We start from the raw sequence: 27231 nt of genomic DNA, 5'->3' as shown, positions 1-27231 counted from the left end.
ATAACTACTATAATACTGCCCCCTATGTACAGGAATATAACTACTATAATACTGCCCCCTATGTACAAGAATATAACTACTATAATACTGCCCCCTATGTACAAGAATATAACTACTATAATACTGCTTCCTATGTACAGGAATATAACTACTATAATACTGCCCCCTATGTACAAGAATATAACTACTATAATACTGCCCCCTATGTACAAGAATATAACTACTATAATACTGCCCCTATGTACAAGAATATAACTACTATAATACTGCCCCCTATGTACAGGAATATAACTACTATAATACTGCCCCTATGTACAAGAATATAACTACCGTAATACTGCCCCCTATGTACAAAACTATAACTACTATAATACTGCCCCCCATGTACAAGAATATAACTACTATAATACTGCCCCCTATGTACAGGAATATAACTACTATAATACTGCCCCCTATGTACAAGAATATAACTACTATAATACTGCCCCCTATGTACAGAATATAACTACTATAATACTGCCTCCTATGTACAGGAATATAACTACTATAATACTGCCCCTATGTACAAGAATATAACTACTATAATACTGCCCCCTATGTACAAGAATATAACTACTATAATACTGCCCCCTATGTACAGGAATATAACTACTATAATACTGCCCCCTATGTACAAGAATATAACTACTATAATACTGCCCCCTATGTACAAGAATATAACTACTATAATACTGCCCCCTATGTACAAGAATATAACTACTATAATACTGCCCCCTATGTACAGGAATATAACTACTATAATACTGCCCCCTATGTACAAGAATATAACTACTATAATACTGCCCCCTATGTACAGGACTATAACTACTATAATACTGCCCCCTATGTACAAGAATATAACTACTATAATACTGCCCCCTATGTACAAGAATATAACTACTATAATACTGCCCCCTATGTACAAGAATATAACTACTATAATACTGCCCCCTATGTACAGGAATATAACTACTATAATACTGCCCCCTATGTACAAGAATATAACTACTATAATACTGCCCCCTATGTACAAGAATATAACTACTATAACACTGCTCCCTATGTACAAGAATATAACTACTATAATACTGCTCCCTATGTACAAGAATATAACTACTATAATACTGCCCCCTATGTACAAGAATATAACTACTATAATACTGCCCCCTATGTACAAGAATATAACTACTATAATACTGCCCCCTATGTACAAGAATATAACTACTATAATACTGCCCCCTATGTACAAGAATATAACTACTATAATACTGCCCCCTATGTACAGGACTATAACTACTATAATACTGCCCCCTATGTACAAGAATATAACTACTATAATACTGCCCCCTATGTACAAGAATATAACTACTATAATACTGCCCCCTATGTACAAGAATATAACTACTATAATACTGCCCCCTATGTACAGGAATATAACTACTATAATACTGCCCCCTATGTACAAGAATATAACTACTATAATACTGCCCCCTATGTACAAGAATATAACTACTATAATACTGCCCCCTATGTACAAGAATATAACTACTATAATACTGCCCCCTATGTACAGGACTATAACTACTATAATACTGCCCCCTATGTACAAGAATATAACTACTATAATACTGCCCCCTATGTACAAGAATATAACTACTATAATACTGCCCCCTATGTACAAGAATATAACTACTATAATACTGCCCCCTATGTACAGGAATATAACTACTATAATACTGCCCCCTATGTACAAGAATATAACTACTATAATACTGCCCCCTATGTACAAGAATATAACTACTATAACACTGATATAATCTTCTGAGTATAATAATCTACTAAAACCATTTATAAACCTTATAAATCCTACCACAATGTGCAGCACTATCTATCACACATAACAGATTACACAAGTTTTTATGTAGTTATTTTATTTCTAAGTTGATTAATATAGTAAGATAGTATTATTCTGGGATTCTTCTGGGTATAGTGTATGATGTATGGATCTGGTCGTCTCCATGCCGCTTCGCATCTCCTTGTGGTAACCTCTGCCACCGCACACCCCGGCTCGGTATTAGGGCCCCTGGCTATAACTAAATATGACAGCATTGCTTAATCAAGACATCTGCACCTAAGATCATAACTTGCAGCAAGCTGTTCAGCACGGAGGGGGCGCCCAGCATGAGGGGAGGAGGGGGCGCTGCGCAGATATGCAGGGGGTTCTATCAGATTTCAATAAAACAGTAAAAAAAAAAAAATCCCAAAAAGTGGTATATTACTATTATATCTATACATTATTATTATTCATCACATGGAAATAATAACAATAATTATTAATTCAAATAATAAATAATACCAACAACAATTATAATAAGTATTGAGTGAAATTCCTAAAAATTAGCTTTATAATTTAAACAAAATATTCATCTCCAGCCACAATCCTGCAGATCATGCGCACTGAGTCGTAACTTTTATTAGTAGCTTTTTGTTTTATTGTTTTTTTTATATCAATTATTCACAAATGAATTATGTAAATGAGGAAGATGATGATTCCAAGGTGTTGCCTCCCTTCTCCTCCCATCTCTGTGCAGCAGCCGATCCTTCACAGGGCCAATCCCTCCCACTCTGTGACATCATCACGAGTAAGAGAGGCTGACTTCTGCATGGGGCGCCCTCTTCCACTGAAACATAAAAACTACACAGTTATAAACTCACATACGTTTATACACATCATACACATCATTGACATACAAATACAGTATATACACATCATGTATACGCACATACAGTATATACACATCATGTATACGCACATACAGTATATACACATCATGTATACGCACATACAGTATATGATCATCATGTACACACACATACGGTATATACACATCATATTTACCCACATACAGTATATATACATCATGTATACGCACATACAGTATATGATCATCATGTACACACACATACAGTATATACATATCATACAGTATATACACATCATGTATACACAAATTCAGTTTGTACACATCATGTATAGGCATACACAGTATATACACATCATGTATATAAACATACAGCATATATATCATGTATATGCACATACGGTATATACATCACATATACACACTCATACAGTATATACACATCGGGGCACATTTACTTACCCAGTCCTGTCGCAATCCCCGCTGTGCGTTGTCCAACGAGGATGAAGTCCGACGCGATTCACTAAGATCGTCCAATATCCCGATATCCCGCATGTTTCGTTTCCCCGCTCAGGTCCGCCGGAGTTCACCTTCTTCTTCCCGGTGTATGTGAGTGCATGGCTTGCGACACAATTTAAATTTTAAATCCAGCGCTTAGTCCGAAACAGTCGTGTTGTCCGAAGGCCCCGCCCCCCGATTTGTATCGCATGAAAGTTGGCACGATTGCGCCAAAATCCAATCGCGTGTTTAGCTTGTGCTGTGGAAGATGTCAATTCTTTGCATGGCAGGTTGGCCGGTCCCCCTGACACTCTGGGCCCGGTAGCAGCGGCTATGGCTGCTATCTTGGTAGGTTCGCCACTGACTCCATGGCTAGACATCTCACTTACTCTAATGTGCATGCACGGTCATTGCCGGGTTTTTTGGGCACCGTTGATGTCCATCAAGGCACCACATGGGGCTTCTAATAATAAGTGAGTGGAACCAATCACGAAACTATCAAGACTCATGGGTGGTTTAGTGTCCTAAATAACCCAGAGAGTTTCCCTTTAAGAAACAAAGTCCATGGATTGTGCATGAGACTGAGCTGTAATACCACTTATAACCTATGTAAAGGGGTGGCACTCTTTTACAACAAATTAACCAAAAGGACATTGAACCCTCTTCCCCATTGTGTGCCATAAGAGTCTTGTGTCTTCTAGTTCCCTTGTAATTTACGGCGGGAGGTGCCTGCGCTCCATCGCTGCACCATCATCATACATAGAATAACCTTCCATGTTTGATGATGTTCTCCGCTGAACTCGGCAGAGTTGGAGGACTCGGTTAGCGGGATGGAGAATTACATGTCGGAGGCACAAGTCGCGGTGTCTTTAATTAAAAGTGCTATTGATTTTGCAGCCCTTTAATGACAGGCAGCGGCCGAGCCGCACATTGTTAGTCTGCGAAGGTTTAAGCCGTATAACAAAGGGCATTCATACAGCACTTAACACAGAATTATGACTGATTAAAATCCAATTAATCAAGATAACCGTGTCAGCGCCTGGGATGGAGGATTCCGGGGGCCCCAGGATTCTCAGGAGAATCCACACCAAACACGTTTAACCATTAGAAATGTGATACATGGAAACCAGTGGAGGGTTAAAAATCAAAAGAGGGTGATAGGATGTGTGCAGAAAATGGAATAAAATCAAAAGTCTCTATTTGGATTAATGAAAAAATCTTGGAAAAAGTTGTGTTCAGAGGTTTAGAAAATCCAATCAAGTACAGAGACGTGAGGGAATATTTATCATATGGTGACGCCATATTAGCCCATGTTTGATGAAAGCCACGCCCCCATCGGATACACTAGAAGGCTCTGACCTCCTGATGCTTGGCTGGGGTGAATGGTCGCAGAACTTAGCGAGTTTGGAGGCACAGGGCAAGAACGCTGGTTGCACCCCCCTTCATGCCCCATCCACGCCCACTTGGTCTACACCAACATTACACAATGTTGGATATTGAGGCACGTTTATCATACACTGGCACCAAGTGATGGTACCCCCATGCTCTGCACCAGATGGATCTATCAGGTGGCTCTAGCCTCGCCCCATCACACCCTTCCATGTCCACTTGGAAATGGAGGTGGCATAAAAAGGGAAATTTCTACGCCAAGAAGTGCTCCAGATTTTAGGCCTACCAGCCTTGAAAAATGTGGCCCATTAAATATATGATAGATAGAGTGGTTTATTATTATGACTGCTCCAATTTTTGGATGGATCACCCATGCACAATATTACCGTCCCAAACTTGGATGACCATCAGACTTTGTGATGCAACAAGTCTGAAGGTCTTCAGGTTTGATTGCTGTCACCTGCCAAAGTGTCCGACCACTAGGACCTCAACAAATTATCTTAATGGAGACCATCCGTGCTAAGCAGGTAGAACATGCATCAATTTTATCGTCACAGAGTAGATGAGCTCTGCACTAGGACAAGTAGGATGAAGAATGCCATGAGAAAAGGTGATCATCGTAAATGCACCCATGATGTTCCCATTAGAGAATGGGTGCCCTGTCTTGTCATCCGTGGAGGACCCAGCAGTTGGATCCACACAGATCAGATTTTTATCCTTTTGGATAGGATAGGGGATAATGTTGGGGTCGGAGCAGGATGGGAGGGTCAGGGTCGTGTATGGCCGACCCACCGGATTTACTTTTGTCATCGGCAGAGACTACAGCAAGAAACTCCACCAGATCAGACTGTGTTTTAGATCCAAACTGGTGGAGTTGGTGCTTGATCTACTAAAAGTCCGGAGTCTCCTAGTGGATATGGACCGCGAAGTACCGGCAGGGTCTGAAGGCATCCCCCCCCCCCCCAGTGTTCAGAATGAGGACAATTGTGTCTATGTACAGCTATCTGAAACCGGCCAAACCCAGGTTTGGGTTGCAGTTTTTTTTAGGACTGGACCACCTTAAAAAATTTTTTCAGGGATTCTGCTAATCACCTGTGGAAGAGCAAAACAGCAGTCGTTTTCCAGAAACGACGTGGAGGTCACCGAGACAGATGTTCCCAACATATGTGGAGAATTAATTACCCACCAGTAAACAAAATCTGCGATGCGGAGACTCATTTTGTCCAAATTTCTTTGGTTTCACAATTGTTCATTTTTCTTGATCCTCCAGAACCGGTTGAATTGTGAAATCTAAAGTGAAAAGATAAAGGAGAAGATGTAAGAGGAGGAGACAAGAGGAAGTTGATCATTTGGTAGAACTTTTTGATTGTAATAAGTTAAGATGGAAATAAGAATTACTTAAATATTTACAATTTTAATTTTAATTTATTTCTGCACCAGTGAGTGTTTCATAAAGAAAGTAGTAAAAAAAATAATTATAAAAAAATATCATTTTTGAAAGGGACTATTTTTGTAGCTAAATATGGAAACTATTAAAATGAGTGAGATTCGGGTAATTCCCTGTTCACAAGTTTACTTAATTAAAGGAGCTTCCTACTGGCAGGTCTGAATATACTGGAAACTGGTCCTAATACAATTAAAATCACATTTTGCTCAATGTAACATATGAAATAATTGGAAGGATCTCTGCGGATTTATCGCTATTATACAGCAGTAATATGTCAGTTACATAAACTGGGAATAGTTACAGGACAACTTAGCTACATAGCAAAAGTTATAGTATTATTCCTGTACATAGGGGGCAGTATTATAGTAGTTATATTCCTGTACATAGGGGACAGTATTATAGTAGTTATATACTTGTACATAGGGGGCAGTATTATAGTAGTTATATTCTTGTACATAGGGGGCAGTATTATAGTAGTTATATTCTTGTACATAGGGGGCAGTATTATAGTAGTTATATTCTTGTACATAGGGACAGTATTATAGTAGTTATATTCTTGTACATAGGGGGCAGTATTATAGTAGTTATATTCTTGTACATAGGGGGCAGTATAATAGTAGTTATATTCTTGTACATAGGGGCAGTATTATAGTAGTTATATTCCTGTACATAGGGGGCAGTATTATAGTAGTTATATTCTTGTACATAGGGGGCAGTATTATAGTAGTTATATTCCTGTACATAGGGGGCAGTATTATAGTAGTTATATTCTTGTACATAGGGGCAGTATTATAGTAGTTATATTCTTGTACATAGGGGCAGTATTATAGTAGTTATATTCTTGTACATAGGGGGCAGTATTATAGCAGTTATATTCTTGTACATAGGGGGCAGTATTATAGTAGTTATATTCCTGTACATAGGGGGCAGTATTATAGTAGTTATATTCCTGTACATAGGGGGCAGTATTATAGTAGTTATATTCTTGTACATAGGGGCAGTATTATAGTAGTTATATTCTTGTACATAGGAGGCAGTATTATAGTAGTTATATTCCTGTACATAGGGAGCAGTATTATAGTAGTTATATTCCTGTACATAGGGGGCAGTATTATAGTAGTTATATTCTTGTACATAGGGGGCAGTATTATAGTAGTTATATTCCTGTACATAGGGGGCAGTATTATAGTAGTTATATTCTTGTACATAGGGGGCAGTATTATAGTAGTTATATTTTTGTACTTAGGGGGCAGTATTATAGTAGTTATATTCTTGTACATAGGGGGCAGTATTATAGTAGTTATATTCCTGTACATAGGGGGCAGTATTATAGTAGTTATATTCTTGTACATAGGGGCAGTATTATAGTAGTTATATTCTTGTACATAGGGGGCAGTATTATAGTAGTTATATTCTTGTACATAGGGGGCAGTATTATAGTAGTTATATACCTGTACATAGGGGGCAGTATTATAGTAGTTATATACCTGTACATAGGGGGCAGTATTATAGTAGTTATATCCTTGTACATAGGGGCAGTATTATAGTAGTTATATTCTTGTACATAGGGGGCAGTATTATAGTAGTTATATACCTGTACATAGGGGGCAGTATTATAGTAGTTATATTCTTGTACATAGGAGGCAGTAGTATAGTAGTTATATTCTTGTACATAGGGGGCAGTATTATAGTAGTTATATTCTTGTACATAGTGGGCAGTATTATAGTAGTTATATTCTTGTACATAGGGGGCAGTATTATAGTAGTTATATTCTTGTACATAGGGGCAGTATTATAGTAGTTATATTCCTGTACATAGGGGGCAGTATTATAGTAGTTATATTCCTGTACATAGGGGGCAGTATTATAGTAGTTATATTCTTGTACATAGGGGGCAGTATTATAGTAGTTATATTCCTGTACATAGGGGGCAGTATTATAGTAGTTATATTCTTGTACATAGGGGGCAGTATTATAGTAGTTATATTCCTGTACATAGGGGCAGTATTATAGTAGTTATATTCCTGTACATAGGGGGCAGTATTATAGTAGTTATATTCCTGTACATAGGGGGCAGTATTATAGTAGTTATATACCTGTACATAGGGGGCAGTATTATAGTAGTTATATACCTGTACATAGGAGGCAGTAGTATAGTAGTTATATTAGTAGTTGTAAGCAGCATTCTAGTATAATCATAGAAGGCTCACCACTTTTTTCAGTAGAAGTTATCTTACATTGTATGCTTTCTCCTCTGGGCTTAGGACAGTGGCCGCTGTGATGTATTACTTGTGTGTAGATGTTACTGTAAGGTATCTGGTTCGGAGCGCTGTGTTTGTTGTAGCCGGGTCTCTTCGGTGTAACAGGTGCTGTAGAAACATTTATTACGTCCCATCCATTGGTTACAAGAAGTTTGTTTATGGCGATGATGAAGAGACGAGACAGCTCACTTAAGAGAAGAGGCTATTTTTTATTAAATTTCTTACTCTTCCTATTGATTTTCTGTCTGTTTTTCCAGAAACATGACTCATCATAGGAAACAGAGAGGCCTTTAGAAGAGCCGCAGCTCCACAGCCCGAACATTGACCAGTGGATCCGAGATAGCATTTTCTTTTTTTCATTTTTTCATGACTTTAATTTATTAATTATTTTTACATTTTAAAAAAAATATTTTCATTATTTCAGCACAAAAGAAATAAAAAATTGACACCTTCTTTAATGAAGATTAACATTTTGAAAAAAAAAAAAAATAGAGGATAAAAAGTTTATAAAGAGACCAAAAAATCTGAAAGTCTGAAAATTTTTGAATTTTTTTCTTAGCAGAATGTGGACCAGTGGCTCTGGAGGTTCCCACTGTTTTTACTTTACAAAAAAGTTTTCTTTTTTTAAATCCCTACATTTCCGTCACAATTTTGTGTTAAGAAATTTGAGAATTTTTTTCGATAAATTTTTTTGCAATTTTCAAAACAAATTTTTAGGGTGAAAAATCATCAAGAATTCCACTGGTCTTAAATAGTAATTAACATTGTCACGTTGATGGGATCCCACCGGATTACAAAAGTAAAAAAAAAATTGCCCACAGCCATGTTATCTTCAAGTAACACAAAAACTTTGTACAGGAGACAACACGAAAGGTCCTTCCACTCCCAAAGGACCCATGGCAACTTTTTCCCTTCTGGATTTCATACTTTGGTCCGATGGAGTTTGGGCCCACCGGTAGGTGTCACCCTTCTATGGGAACATGTATTGGAGATTCTGCTGCCGCCAAGACCTGAGAGTTCTTGAAGGAATTAAATCTTACAAGGTGCCCAAGGAAATCATGTTCTAGATAAGAAGTGTCCCCATTTTAAGCAGGATAACCTATTTTATGAATTCCTATACATTAAGAAGAGATACACCTTCAAAACCAGTCCATGCAAAAGTTATTCTGGTTTGGCCAAACACGACTTACCTATCAACAGGGAGAGAGGTAGTTTACCTGTGAGAAAAAGGGATTGGACATTGAAATTTACTATTTCTGCTGCCTCTTTCTCCTGAAGGTTGGTGGGTTGGCAAAGTCGTTTGGCACTGAAGGTATTTTGCTTGGCTCTTCAATTTTTCGAGGCCTATTTTTCTGTAACCTGCAAGGGAACATATAGATAGTAGTTTGCATTTTTGCATATTTTTGTAATTTTCTATACCTTCTGTACCTGCTCAGCATACCCTGACCTTGGTTTACCCATTGACCACCTCGATCGCTAACCAAGGGATCAATGGGATAACACACATAAGAGTAGACCAAGGTCAAAGCATTTGGTGGCACATTGAGCACACCCATGGGTTTTTTCTCTTATCTAGGCTACCTTCCATTCTCCATTGTGACTGCATAAGTTTTCTTGCCAAATATAATATGACAACTTTATTGGCACTGCACCTGGCCGAGGGATCTGGCCAATCCCCCGGAAACCCGCTCAGGTGCAGAGTCAATGGGGGTCATTTACTAAGGGCCCGAATCCCGTTTTGCCCCGGGTTTTTGGCGCACGCGAACGGATTGTGGCGCATCGGCGCCATCATGCATGTGATGGAAATGGGGGGTGTGGCCGTCGGAAAACCCGTCGGATTCGTAAAAAACGCCATATATTTTTTTAAAAATTGTGTCGCTTGACACGCACTTACCTGCACCCAGCCTAGCTTGGTGAACTCCGGCGGACTTCAGCGCAGCAGCGACACCTGGTGGACATCGGGCGCACTACCTTAATGAATCGCCGAAAGACACGAATCAGCATCGGAAAACCCGCCACTGGATCGCGAATGGACCGGGTAAGTAAATCTGCCCCAATAACTTGAAGTACTGGATCGAAGATGGAACTGGGAGCTAAGCAGGGTATCAACTTCTGTAACACGGGGCATGATTTCTGTTGATCATGCCTTGTTGTCCCCAAGTGTGAGGAGGTCACTCATTTGCTTAAATGGGTCTTATGATACCCTAGAATGCCGGACCAGACACAGGACAAAAAAGTGTAAGTATGTGGGATCAACGCAGGAACTGGGAGCTGAGCAAGGTATTAACTTCTGTACCACGGGACCTCATTTCTGTTGGCCATGTTATGTCCTTTTCTTTGTTATCCCCATTTTTGAGGAGGCCAATCATTGGCTTAAGTGTGTCTAGTGATTCCCAGAAGGCCCGGCCAGGCGCAAAGCCAAAACTAGAAGTAAGCAGGAGCAACACAGGAACTAGGAGTTGACCAAGGTATTATCTTCTGCACCACGGGACACAAATTCTGTTGTACCAGGGGACATAACTTCTGTTGCAATGTGATGTGACCATGTCTTGTTGTCCCCAGGTCTGAGGAGGCCACTCATTGGCTTCAATGGGTCTTGTGATCCCCCAGAACCCACGGCCAAGTGCAGGGCCAAAAACTAGAAGTACTGGAGCGATACTGGAACCCGGGAGCTGAGCAAGGTAAATATGCTTTCTTTTTTTTTCACACCCCTGTCCCAGCCCCCCCCCCCCCCAAAGGTTTTTTTTCTAGATTCTTGGAAAACCCCTTTAATATATCCCTTTATTCCCAAAAATGGCGACAAGGAGCCAGTTTAGAGTAACCATATCTCAGGATATTTAATCAATACATAAACAACAGGTAGAAGGTTATTCCTCCAGATCTGCCCGGATTTTGTTCTCGCCTCTGATTCGTCGGATGGACTGGAGTGCTCTAAATTAGGAAAGAAACACAGCAGAAGATGTATTCCTGCACTGACACATTAAATGACTTCATACTGGACAGGAATAATTTATGGACAAGATCAAGTAAAAGTTCTGTTGCTTTTGTGAGGCAATAAGCCGGGAGGTTTAATTCATTTCCTGGCAAATGTGCATGAGATGAATTTTTATATCAATGTTATGAAGCCGGCTGCAATTCCTGCCTAGAGACAGCACCGCCACAAATAATTTCATGCTTTCTTCAGGACGTAGCACTGGATTATACAAATTGAATCCCATCTTCGTTATACAGGGCTACAGGTTGGGCAAAACTTGTTAACCTAAATTGGCTGCCATATTGTCATCCCTTTAGTTTCCATTTCGAGGCCTCATGGTAGAGTCATGTAAAATGTTGTCAACCTTGAGATGTCATCGTGTCTCCTATCAGCATGGTATTTCACGAGTAATTACAAGAACTGATGGATGAAGAGTGATGACTCTGTGTGATGAGAGACACTTCTTGGATGACCAAGAGTGGGGTTGTCCAATAGGTTAAACCTTCTCTTTGAGTCATATGCAGACAAAACCAAAACCCTTCAAGTTGTGCCCAATTTGATCTCATGTAAAAGGCACAAATTCTCTCCAGACTTCAAGAGTTAAAGAGTAACTGTAAAGGTACTGACAAAAATAAATTTAGCACAGCTGGGGAGAGACTTTGATACCAATTCCAACAATACCTGTATTATCCTGCTGGCTTCTTCCTAGCCTGAGATATATATGGTATATATAATATTAGATTCAGATTCAACTAAGACATCAGCTCACCCCACTAAAGTCAGAAGAGGACAGCATGTTTGTAATTGGTCGATCTGAAGCCTGTGATAAGTTACATTCACATACTTGTGACATCACTGAAGGTCCTTTGCATCACACTAAGTACTTTCAAATAATGTTTGTAATTGGCCAACCTGCTTGTGACATCACTACAGGCCCTACAGCCCCTCTCAACAAGCCTCTTGTCATCTGTAGCTGTTCTATATGGTTTCTCATGGCAACCAGAAAGCATGACAAATGGAGATTAGCCTGAGGGGCAAGGTAAAAATCTCTGTAGATAACTAATTAGAGTAAATTATAGAAATGCTTATTTTTGATTAGTGCAGAGTTAGGCAAAAGTGTTTATACTTTAAAGTTGTACTTTAATGCACCAGATAGGCAGATCATGAGCCTTCCATATGGTTCCTTGTTCCAGGTTGGTCCAGCCCTCATTTTAATGCTTAGTTAGGATCTCCACAGATATTTGACTTACGCTGTTATGGACACTTTTATGTCCTTGCTGGCTCGAAGGGGATGGCCACTCCTTTACATAAGCTGTCCATGTTCCTTCATTGCCTTGTAGATAATCCTTGAATGTTCATCAAGTGATTCTACTTACTCTTGTACTGTGTGCAGGCCCTCCATTCTTCCTTCTTTACATCTCTGAGCTCTGCTGAATAGGTGGAGGCAGCGGCAGCTTGGTATGACACATCCTCCTCCTCGCCCCCTCCTTCTTCCTATCTCTTTAAATGAGGATGAACTGTAAGAAGAGAGACAGAGGGTGACATGGATGACCTGGAGCAATGAGAGAGGAAGCTGTGTATATATGCCCAAGGGTGGCATGGTGAGAATTGGGAAAGGCTGCAGCTTTCATAGAAGGCAAAGACTCAGAGACATGTCTAATGGAAGAGATTTATTGAAAAGTGAGCAACCCCTTTAAGGCTTGTGTTTATGTCCCTTGACACTTGGTGGAGGAGGCTGTCCACTTTTCAATTTATTTAGCATATTGGCCTCCAATTGGTAAGGATGCCGGTTGGGATGTTTGAAAGAGAGCAAAATATTGGGGTCATTTACTAAGGGCCCGATTCGTGTTTTCCCGACGTGTTACCCGAATATTTCCGATATGAGCCGATTTCCCCTGAATTGCCCCGGTTTTTGGTGCACACGATCGGATTGTGGCGCATCGGCGCTGGCATGCACGGAAATGGGGGGCATGGCCGAACGAAAACCTGACGGATTCGGAAAAACTGCCGCATTAAAAAAAAAATGTGTCACGAAACTTGCACTTACCTTCACTAGGAATAGGCCGGTGAATTTCAGGGCATTCCAGCGAACCTCGGGGAACTTCAGCGCAGCAGCGCCACCTGGTGGACGGCGGATGAACTACCATGATAAATCCCGGCCGGACCCGAATCCACCGCAGAGAACGCGCCGCTGGATCGCGAATGGACCGGGTAAGTAAATCTGCCCCATTATCTTGTAGAAATCACAGACACAATAAAGGGGGATGAAAGAGGAAATTGAGCAAAAAATAAGCACCAGGTATACTTTTTGTAGCGCTGCAGAGAAGCACTAGAAAATACATGAGAAGAGAGAAAGTACACGAGCACAGACATTGTAATTCTAAAATTAAACAATACGACTCAATGGGGGGGGGGCAGTAGTGGTTCTAACTGTTTTTCTACCATTGTACCTGTCCATTGGTTTGTCCAAGGAGAAAGCTATTGGACCTTCAATAGCTGTACAGGCAGTCCCCGGGTTACGTACAAGATAGGTTCCTTAGGTTTTTACTTAAGTTGAATTTGTATGTAAGTCTAAACTGTATATTTTCTACTTGTAGATGCAGACAAAACATTTTTTGGCCCCAGTGACAATTGTAGTGTCAAAATTTTTGGCTGTAATTGGGGCAAGGATTATCAGTAAAGCTTCATTACAGACACATTACAGCTGATCATTGCAGTCTGGGACTATAGTAATATCCAGAGAGGTCACTAGAGGTCACAGGGGCAGAGGGGTTTGTCTTTAACTAGGGGTCGTCTGTAAGTCGGGTGTCCTTAAGTAGGGGACCGCCTGTATTAAATATATATATATATATATATATATATATATATATATATACATATAATAATTCATAGTATAATAATTGAAAGACAAAAATGTAAAAAAAAAGACAAAAAAATATTGTAATTCTGGATAAATAGAAACAAAAGTGAATCGGGGAGGTAACAAACATTGGACCATTGGAAATGTTCTTCATGCCGAAAGTAAAAAGAAAACTATTAAAAAAATTCAAGCCTCAAAATATATCATTGAAAAATTAGTGCCCCGAATGGGAAATTATTTCTGTGTGTCCAATTTTGGAGTGTGATTTCAGGCCCCCCTAAAATGTTTCTTTCTTGTATCTATAAATGGTTTGAGAATCCATAAATTTTAAACAGTAAAAAATTTGAAAGAAGCAGTAAAACTTAATTTTACAATAAATAAAAGACAAAAAGGAATTTACGTCACCAAAAAAATGCCCAAAACTTATAAAAAAAAACCTTATAAAATTTGGCAACAAAATAAACATTTCTAGTTTCCTTCTCCATTCAGTCCTCGCCGGAGCGGAGACGCCGTATGATTCCTTCTGCACAAACATCAACACATATCGCGAAGAAGAAGAAGCCGTAAATTGTCGGGAGCCCGGCAGACATTTACAAATAGGTATTGCTCAATGTGCAATATGGCATTAAATTAAATCATCATGACTGTATTCATTTCCTTCCTCGCTGCGTCTCTTTCTATGGATATTTTAGGTGCGGAGGCGAATCGGAAGCTTTATGTATATAGGTCACGGCATTAATATAAATTTGATCACCGTTTTTTTTTTTATTTTCCAACATCGGCCATGATAAATCAGCCATACCCGACCCCTCCCCCACCCAACCACCCACATGTATCTCACCCTTCCAGTACACATCCTGCATGTGGAGATATAAATCTGTGACAAGGGTATCTATATATAATATTAATGGTGGCGGGGAGGGTCTGTGGGAGACGGGGACGCTTGCCAAGTAACGAGTGATACAAACTCTACATCATCTGCAGGACAAATGGAACATCATTAGACAAAGGGAATTCAGCCATTCTGGGAGGAAATAGGAAGCCACTGCCGATAATCAATCTCCTTGGCTCCGCTACCTTCCAATATGGTCATTAGGCAAAGAAAAAACAGATTGCCGTACAGGATGGGTGATAGTTACCGCTAAAAAACTGACTCGGCTCCATGATTCACTTGTAGATATTGCGTTCTCTATGTCTTAGACAATAAATGAGATTATTGATCATAACCTAATATATCTTCATAAAGAGAGGAGGTCCAATCTCGCATTACAGAGCCCAGAAACCCATAGGGCATTTAAAAAACTGATGAAATTAAGCCACCACTAGGGGGAGCTTGTAAAAACACTGATTTATTTAATTTTAGATTCATTTTTTTAAGCTCACTCTCTAAACTCTGACCTTTTTGAAGTCTGGACTCCTAAAGAAGTCACCAAACACTTTCAAATTCTGGAGTTCTCAAGGCAACTACTAACCTTTTTGAAGTCTGGCCTCCTCAAGACATCTTCTGACCCTTTTGAAGTTTAAACTCCTGAAGACATCCCCTGACGCTATCAAAGTTTAGACTCCTCAAGACATCTCCTGACCCTTTCGAAGTCTAGACGCCTGAGGACATCTCCTAACCCTTTTCAAGTCTAGACGCCTGAGGACATCTCCTAACCCTTTTCAAGTCTGGACGCCTGAAGACATCTCCCGATCCTTTCAAAGTCTAGACTCCTGAAGACATCTCCTGACCCTTTTCAAGTCTAGACTCCTGAAGACATCTCTTGACCCTTTTCAAGTCTAGACTCCTGAAGACATCTCCTGACCCTTTTCAAGTCTAGACTCCTGAAGACATCTCCTGACCCTTTTCAAGTCTAGACGCCTGAAGACATCTCCTGACCCTTTCACAGTCTAGACTCCTGAAGACATCTCCTGACCCTTTCACAGTCTAGACTCCTGAAGACATCTCCTGACCCTTTTCAAGTCTAGACGCCTGAAGACATCTCCTGACCCTTTCACAGTCTAGACTCCTGAAGACATCTCCTGACCCTTTCACAGTCTAGACTCCTGAAGACATCTCCTGACCCTTTCACAGTCTAGACTCCTGAAGACATCTCCTGACCCTTTTCAAGTCTAGACACCTGAAGACATCTCCTGACCCTTTCGAAGTCTAGACACCTGAAGACATCTCCTGACCCTTTCGAAGTCTGGACTCCTGAAGACATCTCCTGAATCTTTTCAAGTCTAGACTCCTGAAGACATCTCCTGACCCTTTCAAGTCTAGACTCCTGAAGACATCTCCTGACCCTTTCACAGTCTAGACTCCTGAAGACATCTCCTGACCCTTTTCAAGTCTAGACACCTGAAGACATCTCCTGACCCTTTCGAAGTCTAGACACCTGAAGACATCTCCTGACCCTTTCGAAGTCTGGACTCCTGAAGACATCTCCTGAATCTTTTCAAGTCTAGACTCCTGAAGACATCTCCTGACCCTTTCAAGTCTAGATGCCTGAAGACATCTCCTGACCCTTTCAAGTCTAGATGCCTGAAGATATCTCCTGACCCTTTCAAAGTCTAGATGCCTCAAAGTATCATATGGTATCTGGCATCAGATGCTATAAGTGATTACTTGGTGCATGTGGCGCTTGTTTTTCCAGCACATCCTACAGCTAGACTGGATTGAGATGTGGGATTTAATGGGTGAAGGTCCTTCTCAGTATAAAATTTGCTGGGTGGTTTGGGTGGCCGCAGGCTTGGACCCTGGGCTACCACCCAAACTGCCTATATTGCAATCTGCTACTGCATTAGGCTCTCTGACCAGTCTGTTTTGGGATCTGACAGCAAAGAATGCAGTAAGTTTTTGTAAAAAAAAATTGGTTCCAGGAGTTTATCATCCAATTTGCAGCCATTGATGATCCTGACCCTGGCACCAGTCCTTTTCTTGGACCAATTTTAGGTAGTAATAACCTCTACCTATAAACAGCCCTTATTGTGAAGACACAGTAGGTGTTTGACCTACATCTATCAGGTCCTGTTGAGAGACATGAGGGTATCTAATCCATAAACATTTATAGTGAAAATACCCCTCAAACTTTCTATTTCATAAGATTGAAGGATAACTGCCACATTATCATCAAGACCTATAAAAAGATGTAGGTAATGGTTACTATAGATATATAAACCATCGTGCAAAAGTTGTAGGCACATGACTGCACAGAACTCTGTAGGGATGTTGTTCTAGACATCTCCAAGATCAAACCGCAGGTCTTCTGTGGATGTGGGCTTGTTCCAACACATTTGCCTCTTCAGATTTGATGATGTTAAGATCATCAGAACTTCAGCTTTTAGAGAAATTGGTGTTTTTTTATCATTGGTTTTCCTGGTTTTCTGTGGCGTAAAAAAAGTCTCAGAAAAGTCTCATTGATCTCAAAGATCTCACTGCTAAAAAGTCTCACAGGACTGTTTACGCCTCTTTGTAAACTTCTGAACTACTGCTAGTGCAACACCGTGCAAAGCCAAGTTCATGACTTGAGACTTTTGCAAATCGTCCCATAAAATGTCTCACAGTTACTCCTGTCCCTATGTGCTGGGACATTTTAGCCTTTTTGAGACTTTTTTGGGACTTTTTGAAAAAAAAAATCCCAGACAGAATAAAGACCTTCATTAAGGAGCCGCCTAATAAAAAATAGCCCCCATTGGCTGGATGATTAGGATTGTCCTTCTGCTGACGGATATTTTTTAACGGTTTTATTTTTGAAAACATTCTTCCTTTGGACTTCTCAACATCTGACATCAATGCTAATAGTTTTTGGTCTCATTGGGGGTCATTTACTAAGGGCCCGATTCGTGTTTTCCCGACGTGTTACCCGAATATTTCCGATTTGTGCCGATTTTCCCTGTATTGCCCCGGGATTTTGGCGAATGTGATCGGATTGTGGCGCATCGGGGCGGTCATGCACACGACGGAAATTGGGGGCGTGGCCGAACGAAAACCCGGCGGATTCGGAAAAACCGGCGCATTTAAAAAAAAAAAGTGTCGCGGGACTCGCGCTTACCTTCACCAGGAATAGGCCGGTGAACTTCAGTGCATTCCGGCGGGCCTCGGCGGACTTCAGCGCAGCAGCGGCACCTGGTGGACGTCGGAGGAACTGCCTTAGTGAATCCTGGCCGGACCCGAATCCACCGCAGAGAACGCACCGCTGGATCGTGAATGGACCGGGGAAGTAAATCTGCCCCGTTCAGTTCCCCGGAATTAGGAGCCTTAGGATTTGCTATGGGGCAGTAAATATATGCATTTCTATACAAATGAAAGAATTAGTATTAGTAACATCCATCGATATCTCTGCCGGATCCTCCCCGGGTCACTCACTCTTCACCTAATTGTGTCATGGATTTTTTTCTGGGAAGTTTCAGCTTTTTTCCTGCAGTAAACACTTTCTCCTCGCAGTTTATGTAAAGTGTGATTTTCGCTTCCACACTTTTGTGTCGTGACCCTGATCATTTATTCTTAAATTCCACTAACTGTGAGGCGGAAATCCAAACGTTTGCACAAATAAATGTTGACTGGGGTCAAGGACAGTTACACGAGGCGACACTACAGACATGGGGTGTCAGATTCTCCGGAATAGGGTCAGTCATGTGCGGAGAATGAAATATCTGGAGAATATAGAGTGAGATATTGGGGGAGATCTCTGCTTCTCTTGTCTCATCCATTTACCTCTATAGAAACTTCCGAGAATCTCCTGTTATTTCATAGCCGACCCTTCCATATTATATCATCACCTCTTCACATATTACATATTTTTATATTGATTTGTTATATATTTCATCTCGATATATTTATCATTTGATATCTATCGGGCACAGGCTAAAGTACAGTTTTATGCCATGATGGACCGCCAACCCAGCCGAGCAATTGTGCCGGAGTCTCCTGATAGATCCGGTGGGTGCCAGGGGCAGGGGGTTGGATACTATGCTGATGCAGGATGCACCGGTGTATGATACATCCCCCATATCTTCTATCTACCTTATATATATTGGGGAACATTGATCATAGTTTAGTTTTTAAGATGCAAAAATGTGGCGCAGATCGTTAATTTGGCGCATTTTTGCGACTTTTTCAGGCGCACGGCAAAGTCCGGCACTTAGTGGTTCTGAGTCCCTGCGCCTTATCTGTCATAGTGAGTGCGTCCTTTACAGATGTTTGCTCAGCATCTATCACTAATTTGCGCCTAAAAAGTCGCAAAAAAGTCACAAAAATGCCCCTACTCTGAGCAGCTGCACTTCAAAAAGACTTCACTTTTCATTACTAAAAACAAAGGTTTTTCGCTTCCCAAATGAAGAATTCCCTCTATGCAACATGGAAAATACTTCGGAGCAGTTTTAAAATGTAAAATTTCTCCAGCAACGACTCCTTAATTTTCTATGGGATCATCTCTGGGAGTGATTATTGTCTTATTGTACAGATCTGAGAATATTATCCGTCTCCATTTCATGTAAATTATAATAACAAAGGAAAAGACTAATTTCTGCAAGAATTAAAAAAATTTTTTTTTCCATATCTATAACTTTTAGTCCCTGCAGTTACATCACATTGGGGGTCATTTACTAAGGGTCCGATTCGCGGTTTCCCGACGTGTTACCCAAATATTTCCGATTTGCGCCGATTTCCCCTGTATTGCCCTGGGATTTTGGCGCACGCGTTCAGATTTTGGCGCATTGGCGCCGGCATGCACACAACGGAAATCGGGGGGCGTGGTCGAGCGAAAACCAGACGGATTCGGAAAAACCGCCACATTTAAAACAATAAAAATGTCGCTTGGGACGCGCTTACCTTCACTTGGTCCGGCCTGGTGAACTCGAGTGCGTTCAGATGCTTTTCAGCGCAGCAGCGCCACCTGGTGGACGGCGGAGGAACTGCCTTGATGAATCCCGGCCAGACCCGAATCCACCGCAGAGAACACGCCGCTGGATCGCGAATGGACCGGGTAAGTAAATCTGCCCCAATGTGGTCCGGACATTGTACAAGCTGAGACTTTATGTGCAGAGATGAAGCCCTGAACGTCCTGTCACCTTCTCTCAGTCTCCTTTCATTACTGCTCGCAAATGAGATCTAATAATTTGAGGCAAATTAGGCGCAAATGAATCCAACTTGCGAAAATTCCAAAAACGCATTTACTAAGGCAGAACTAGATCCATCATAGATCACAAGATAAAAAAAAGAACAAACCAGGCGCAAAAATAGGCGAACCTGAGACCCCCTATGATTAATGTCCCCCCATCATCTTTTATCAATTTATGGGGGACAGTTATTGCAGCCGGCACTAGGTGCACGTGGCGTATGACAAAGGCTCCGCCCACCCGCCACGTCCGATACGTCATGACACTTTGAACTGGAAGTTTGTTGACTATGGCTACTGCGCACACACGGGGCTGGGACGCCACTCTGCCCTGGCGCACCACATTCACGCCCTTTCTATGCCCGCATGGCATGGGGGTGGCGCAGAAGCAGTGATAAAGCTCCCCATATAAACAAAAATTCAAACTACTCATCTTTTTGGGGTTGATATTTTTTTATCATCTCACTAAAGTTACTAATTTTACACGTTACACGTTTTTTTGCTTTTAGTACTTTTATCCTTTTCTATTGTTACAGTCTGGTTATTACCTTTTAGACTATTATAATCACATCGCTGCTTCTTACATTGTTTCAAATTTTCCATCAGGTAAATGGGTACAAATTGCCCTTTAAACACCCGTGACCTATGACCTGCTAATACGTATTGATATGTTGCGGTGTTTTATCTAATTCCTAAATACAATTCCAGGAACTTTGGACTATAGAAAATCGAAAAGCGGAAGTTCTTGTAATGACTCTGGTGCCTCGTTAAGAACACGGTCCCGGTGTAATTGCTCGGTGGTCCGATCATGTGGACGCAGGTCAACATCACATGTTAACATTTGCTGCAATCACAACATGACAGAACATCGACCTTGTATATAGTGCGTCACACATCACGTATGTGCCTGTCTATGTCTGGGACTGCAGCCTATGGATGTGAATGGGGCTAAACTGCAGTACCAGGTATGGACACAACCAGTGCATGGCGCTGTGGCAATCAATGAGCGGTGGTCACATAGTAAGATATAAGACTGAGGCAACATCTACACAATCAGAAAAGACCTGAAATATCCATCAGACGTCATCTATCCTCATCACCACATGGTCCTTTCATATTAACCTCTTCCTTGTCCTAAAGTCCTTTGGAGGGGTTTATATTGTTTGCAGTCATTTTTATACAGTGAATGAAACTTGTTTATAACCTCAGATATAAATAAGTCTGGAAATATATTGTTCTGTTCATAAATGTGTCATTATCCGTGACATCTCTAGTATGGACTCTGATATATCATGTTTGTTGTTATTTGTGTGTTAGGAACTATCTATCTCATATCTATCTATCTCATATCTATCTATCTATCTCATATCTATCTATCTATCTCATATCTATCTATCTATCTATCTATCTATCTATCTATCTATCTATCTATCTATCCATCTCATATCTATCTATCTCATATCTATCTATCTCATATCTATCTATCTATCTCATATCTATCTATCTATCTATCTATCTATCTCATATCTATCTATCTATCTATCTATCTATCTATCTCATATCTATCTATCTATCTCATATCTATCTATCTATCTCATATCTATCTCATATCTATCTCATATCTATCTATCTCATATCTATCTATCTCATATCTATCTATCTCATATCTATCTATCTATCTATCTCATATCTATCTCATATCTATCTATCTATATCATATCTATCTATCTATCTATCTCATATCTATCTATCTATCTCGTATCTATCTATCTCATATCTATCTATCTATCTATCTATCTATCTCATATCTATCTATCTCATATCTATCTATCTATCTATCTATCTCATATCTATCTATCTATCTATCTATCTATCTATCTATCTATCTCATATCTATCTCATATCTATCTCATATCTATCTATCTATATCATATCTATCTATCTATCTATCTATCTATCTATCTATCTATCTCATATCTATCTATCTATCTCGTATCTATCTATCTCATATCTATCTATCTATCTATCTCATATCTATCTCATATCTATCTATCTATCTATCTCATATCTATCTATCTCATATCTATCTATCTATCTCATATCTATCTATCTATCTATCTCATATCTATCTATCTCATATCTATCTATCTATCTATCTATCTATCTATCTATCTCATATCTATCTATCTCATATCTATCTATCTATCTATCTATCTCATATCTATCTATCTATCTCATATCTATCTATCTATCTCATATCTATCTATCTATCTCCTATCTATCTATCTATCTATCTATCTCCTATCTATCTATCTATCTATCTATCTCATATCTATCTCTCTATCTATCTATCTCATATCTATCTATCTATCTATCTATCTCATATCTATCTATCTCATATCTATCTATCTATCTATCTATCTCATATCTATCTATCTATCTCATATCTATCTATCTATCTATCTATCTCATATCTATCTCATATCTATCTATCTATCTATCTATCTCATATCTATCTATCTATCTATCTCATATCTATCTCATATCTATCTATCTATCTATCTCATATCTATCTATCTATCTCATATCTATCTATCTATCTATCTATCTATCTATCTATCTATCTATCCATCTCATATCTATCTATCTCATATCTATCTATCTCATATCTATCTATCTATCTCATATCTATCTATCTATCTATCTATCTATCTCATATCTATCTATCTATCTATCTATCTCATATCTATCTATCTATCTCATATCTATCTATCTATCTCATATCTATCTCATATCTATCTCATATCTATCTATCTCATATCTATCTATCTCATATCTATCTATCTCATATCTATCTATCTATCTATCTCATATCTATCTCATATCTATCTATCTATATCATATCTATCTATCTATCTATCTCATATCTATCTATCTATCTCGTATCTATCTATCTCATATCTATCTATCTATCTATCTATCTCATATCTATCTATCTCATATCTATCTATCTATCTATCTATCTCATATCTATCTATCTATCTATCTATCTATCTATCTATCTCATATCTATCTCATATCTATCTCATATCTATCTATCTATATCATATCTATCTATCTATCTATCTATCTATCTCATATCTATCTATCTATCTCGTATCTATCTATCTCATATCTATCTATCTATCTATCTCATATCTATCTCATATCTATCTATCTATCTATCTCATATCTATCTATCTCATATCTATCTATCTATCTCATATCTATCTATCTATCTATCTCATATCTATCTATCTCATATCTATCTATCTATCTATCTATCTATCTATCTCATATCTATCTATCTCATATCTATCTATCTATCTATCTATCTCATATCTATCTATCTATCTCATATCTATCTATCTATCTCATATCTATCTATCTATCTCCTATCTATCTATCTATCTATCTATCTCCTATCTATCTATCTATCTATCTATCTCATATCTATCTCTCTATCTATCTATCTCATATCTATCTATCTATCTATCTATCTCATATCTATCTATCTCATATCTATCTATCTATCTATCTATCTATCTCATATCTATCTATCTATCTCATATCTATCTATCTATCTATCTATCTCATATCTATCTCATATCTATCTATCTATCTATCTATCTCATATCTATCTATCTATCTATCTCATATCTATCTCATATCTATCTATCTATCTATCTCATATCTATCTATCTATCTCATATCTATCTATCTATCTATCTCATATCTATCTCATATCTATCTATCTATCTATCTATCTCATATCTATCTATCTCATATCTATCTATCTATCTATCTATCTCATATCTATCTATCTATCTCATATCTATCTATCTATCTCATACCTATCTATCTATCTATCTATCTATCTATCTATCTATCTATCTATCTCCTATCTATCTATCTATCTATCTCATATCTATCTCTCTATCTATCTATCTCATATCTATCTATCTCATATCTATCTATCTCATATCTATCTATCTATCTATCTCATATCTATCTATCTATCTATCTCATATCTATCTATCTATCTATCTATCTATCTATCTCATATCTATCTCATATCTATCTATCTATCTATCTCATATCTATCTATCTATCTATCTCATATCTATCTCATATCTATCTATCTATCTATCTCATATCTATCTATCTATCTATCTCATATCTATCTCATATCTATCTATCTATCTATCTATCTATCTATCTATCTCATATCTATCTATCTCATATCTATCTATCTCATATCTATCTATCTATCTCATATCTATCTATCTCATATCTATCTATCTATCTTATTATTTATCTATCTGCTCTCTCTATTATCTAATTTCTCTCTTTCACCTATTATCTATATCTCATGAACAAACAGGCATGGCCCCGCCTCCAGTGCACTTAGAAGCTCGTTTGTATAAAAATGAAAACTTAATTTTGTCTAAAACAACAGATCACTAGGAAAAACGACAAGTAGGTTTGGGAAACTGAGAAAGTGCCCTATACAATACTTTATATACCTTTTAGGTTATTAATAGGCTTTTAGAGTCATATTAACTTATTGGGGGACATTTATCAGAAATTTAGAACTGTTCTAGTTGCTCATGGCAACAAATCAGAGCTCAGCTTTCATTTTTTCCACAGCTGTTTAAAAAATGAACGCTGAGCTCTGATTGGTTGCCATGAGCAACTAGAATAGTTTTACCTTAGACACTTCTGATAAATCTCCCCCCATTGATTTCAATAGAAAAGTCAAGTTAAAGTTTCTTCTTTCGAGTAAAGTCTTGGGTTACCTATTCCTCTATTGACACAATGTAACTTTTGTGGATTACGAGTTAGGATTCCCACCGTGAACCTTACGATCCAAGTAATCCTTAATGGGTAAAGTTAATTTTTCCCAATTTTTGTAGCATATCATCACGTTGTGATGTCGGTGACTTCCTCCGATAACCTCCCTTTTTTAATTAGAGCGAGACGATCATCTCCCGGCCGCACAAGACCTTGAGAGTAGCCGGCATTGTCCGCGAATCACCTTCTACCTTTGTAATATCCTCTAAAGATAGAAAAACCTCATTGATTCCTTTTTGTGTCTCTTATCAAAGGAGTCGAGCGAAGCGCGCGGCAATATTTACTGTTCAACAACACCAAGTCAGCAGCATGCCAAGGCGAAGAATAGAAGCCATATCCTTAATTCCCAAAAACTGCATTGATAATCAATCGGAATGCAAGAGCAATTGAAAAGCTGTCCGCCATTCAATTCCGCGAGAAGTTGGGAAACAATTTAGAAATAATGGGCCGAGTGCACAGTTTCTGGAACAGTCAATAGTAGATGTGTGTGAAGGGCAAACGGCCATTAGGTAATATACACTTTACTATCTTGTTGTCTCTATGACACTACGGCTCTTGCGTAGAACAAAGAGTTTTCCACCTTCCCAGAAATGGCGCCTCTTCCGAACCCAGTGCTGAGCCTGAAGGAGGGAACCACAGGACATTATTTCACTTCAATGACGCTGGGTACTAATACTTTAGGTTTTGGAAGGGTCCCATTAATCACAAATTTTAGTGTAGGTGAATTCTAAGTAGAAACTCTGATAATTGAAGGAGATTCCAACACGAGCTTCAAAATTCTAAAAGATTTCTTTCCTCTTCATATGATCAAATAAGTTGTCCCAAGTATAATTTTGAATCCCTATCCACAGGATAGAGGATAACCATCTGTCTGACCACTGGGCATCCCAACAATCAAAAGAAAAGGGGGCCTACCGTCAGTAGTGGACGGTTTGGGTAGCCGACTGAGGAGCCAATGGGGCGAAGCTACCATCTGTGGGATTATGACTGAAGGCCTCTAAGTCAGAATCCCCCCTAGACGCGACGATACCGCAGCGCCGAGGATCCCGGGTTGGCCTGGGATACCCGGGGTGGGAGGGGGGGGGCCTTCTCCCCCTCCCGGTGAGCAGCAGCCGCACGCCACGGGGCTGGAGCGCGGACGGATGCGAGCCACCTCTCTCCCGCAGTGAAAAGCATGTTCGCCGGGAACCCGGTGCTAAATCACTCGTAGACGGCCCATGACCACCTGACCAAATCTCTAAGTTTGACACTGCTCTGTAGAGAAAATAAAAACAAGGTCCTCCAGCCATTAAAGCCTAAAGCTCTTAACATATATACACACACACACACACAAGGGTCTTTCTAGGAACTTTGAAGGTTCCTCAAAGGTTCTCAAAGATGCAGAACAAAAAGCGGACATTAGAGACCCTCCTCCTTTCCCAAGTAGCTTGATTCTAGTACCATATAAAGGAGGTAAATGCCATCAAATAATTAGAGTTGTAATGGCCGACAATTGCTATATAGCCCAGTGCCCTTGGCCGTCTTAACCCGTTACTGCCTACAGTTTTTCTCGAAAGTGATGGGTGGCAAGACATGCATATGTCCTGCTACTCCATTCCATGTCTCCATTCCATGTCCTTCAGAACTCTAATAGAGAATGACTACAGCTGTAGGACGCATGGACAGTCTGGGGCAAACTCAGAAATTGAGGGAAACAGGTCCCATATTCTCATAATTGTGGAGGGCCAAGAGGTCAAATCACCATCCCGTGTAGTTGGAAAGGGTCAACCCCTTGTGCGGTCAGGAATCTGACAATCTAGAACACAAGACAAAAGCATAAGAATGAAGCCAAAGTTGTAAAGCAGAAGTGGAGCAATGGTGCTTAAGCTGAAGAGAGGAGCATAGTCAGGAACATGGCCGAGAATCAACATCACAAATTTAATATAAGTAAGAGATAGACAAAAAAAAGGACAAATACCTTAATTATTAAGCAATGAAAGTTGATGAATCCTTATACAGGCCCCCACTTAAGAACACCCGACTTACATACGACCCCTAGTTACAAATGGACCTCTGGATATTGGTAATTTA

The 27231-nt window shown here is 39.5% G+C and overlaps 1 long non-coding RNA gene across 4 annotated transcripts in view; it reads right to left on the bottom strand.

The window, feature by feature from the left end:
* Positions 1–2525: 2525 nt before the first annotated feature.
* LOC140121010 (uncharacterized) overlaps positions 2526–27231 on the bottom strand; it is a 146734-nt gene continuing 122028 nt past the window's right edge. For 2 of the 4 annotated variants that reach the window (XR_011854010.1, XR_011854009.1), the window contains 5 exons: positions 12687–12827; positions 9554–9695; positions 8313–8444; positions 5815–5918; positions 2526–2720 (listed from right to left, as the gene is read on the bottom strand). This is a non-coding gene — a long non-coding RNA (uncharacterized lncRNA). Of the gene's footprint in view, positions 2721–5814; positions 5919–8312; positions 8445–9553; positions 9696–11192; positions 11268–12686; positions 12828–27231 lie in introns of those variants that run through there. The other 2 variants (XR_011854011.1, XR_011854012.1) reach the window with 2 other exon arrangements.

Source organism: Engystomops pustulosus, chromosome 3 (genome assembly GCF_040894005.1).
Source record: "Engystomops pustulosus chromosome 3, aEngPut4.maternal, whole genome shotgun sequence".
Classification (NCBI taxonomy): Eukaryota; Metazoa; Chordata; class Amphibia; order Anura; family Leptodactylidae; genus Engystomops; species Engystomops pustulosus.
This window is presented reverse-complemented; position numbering and strand designations above follow the sequence as displayed.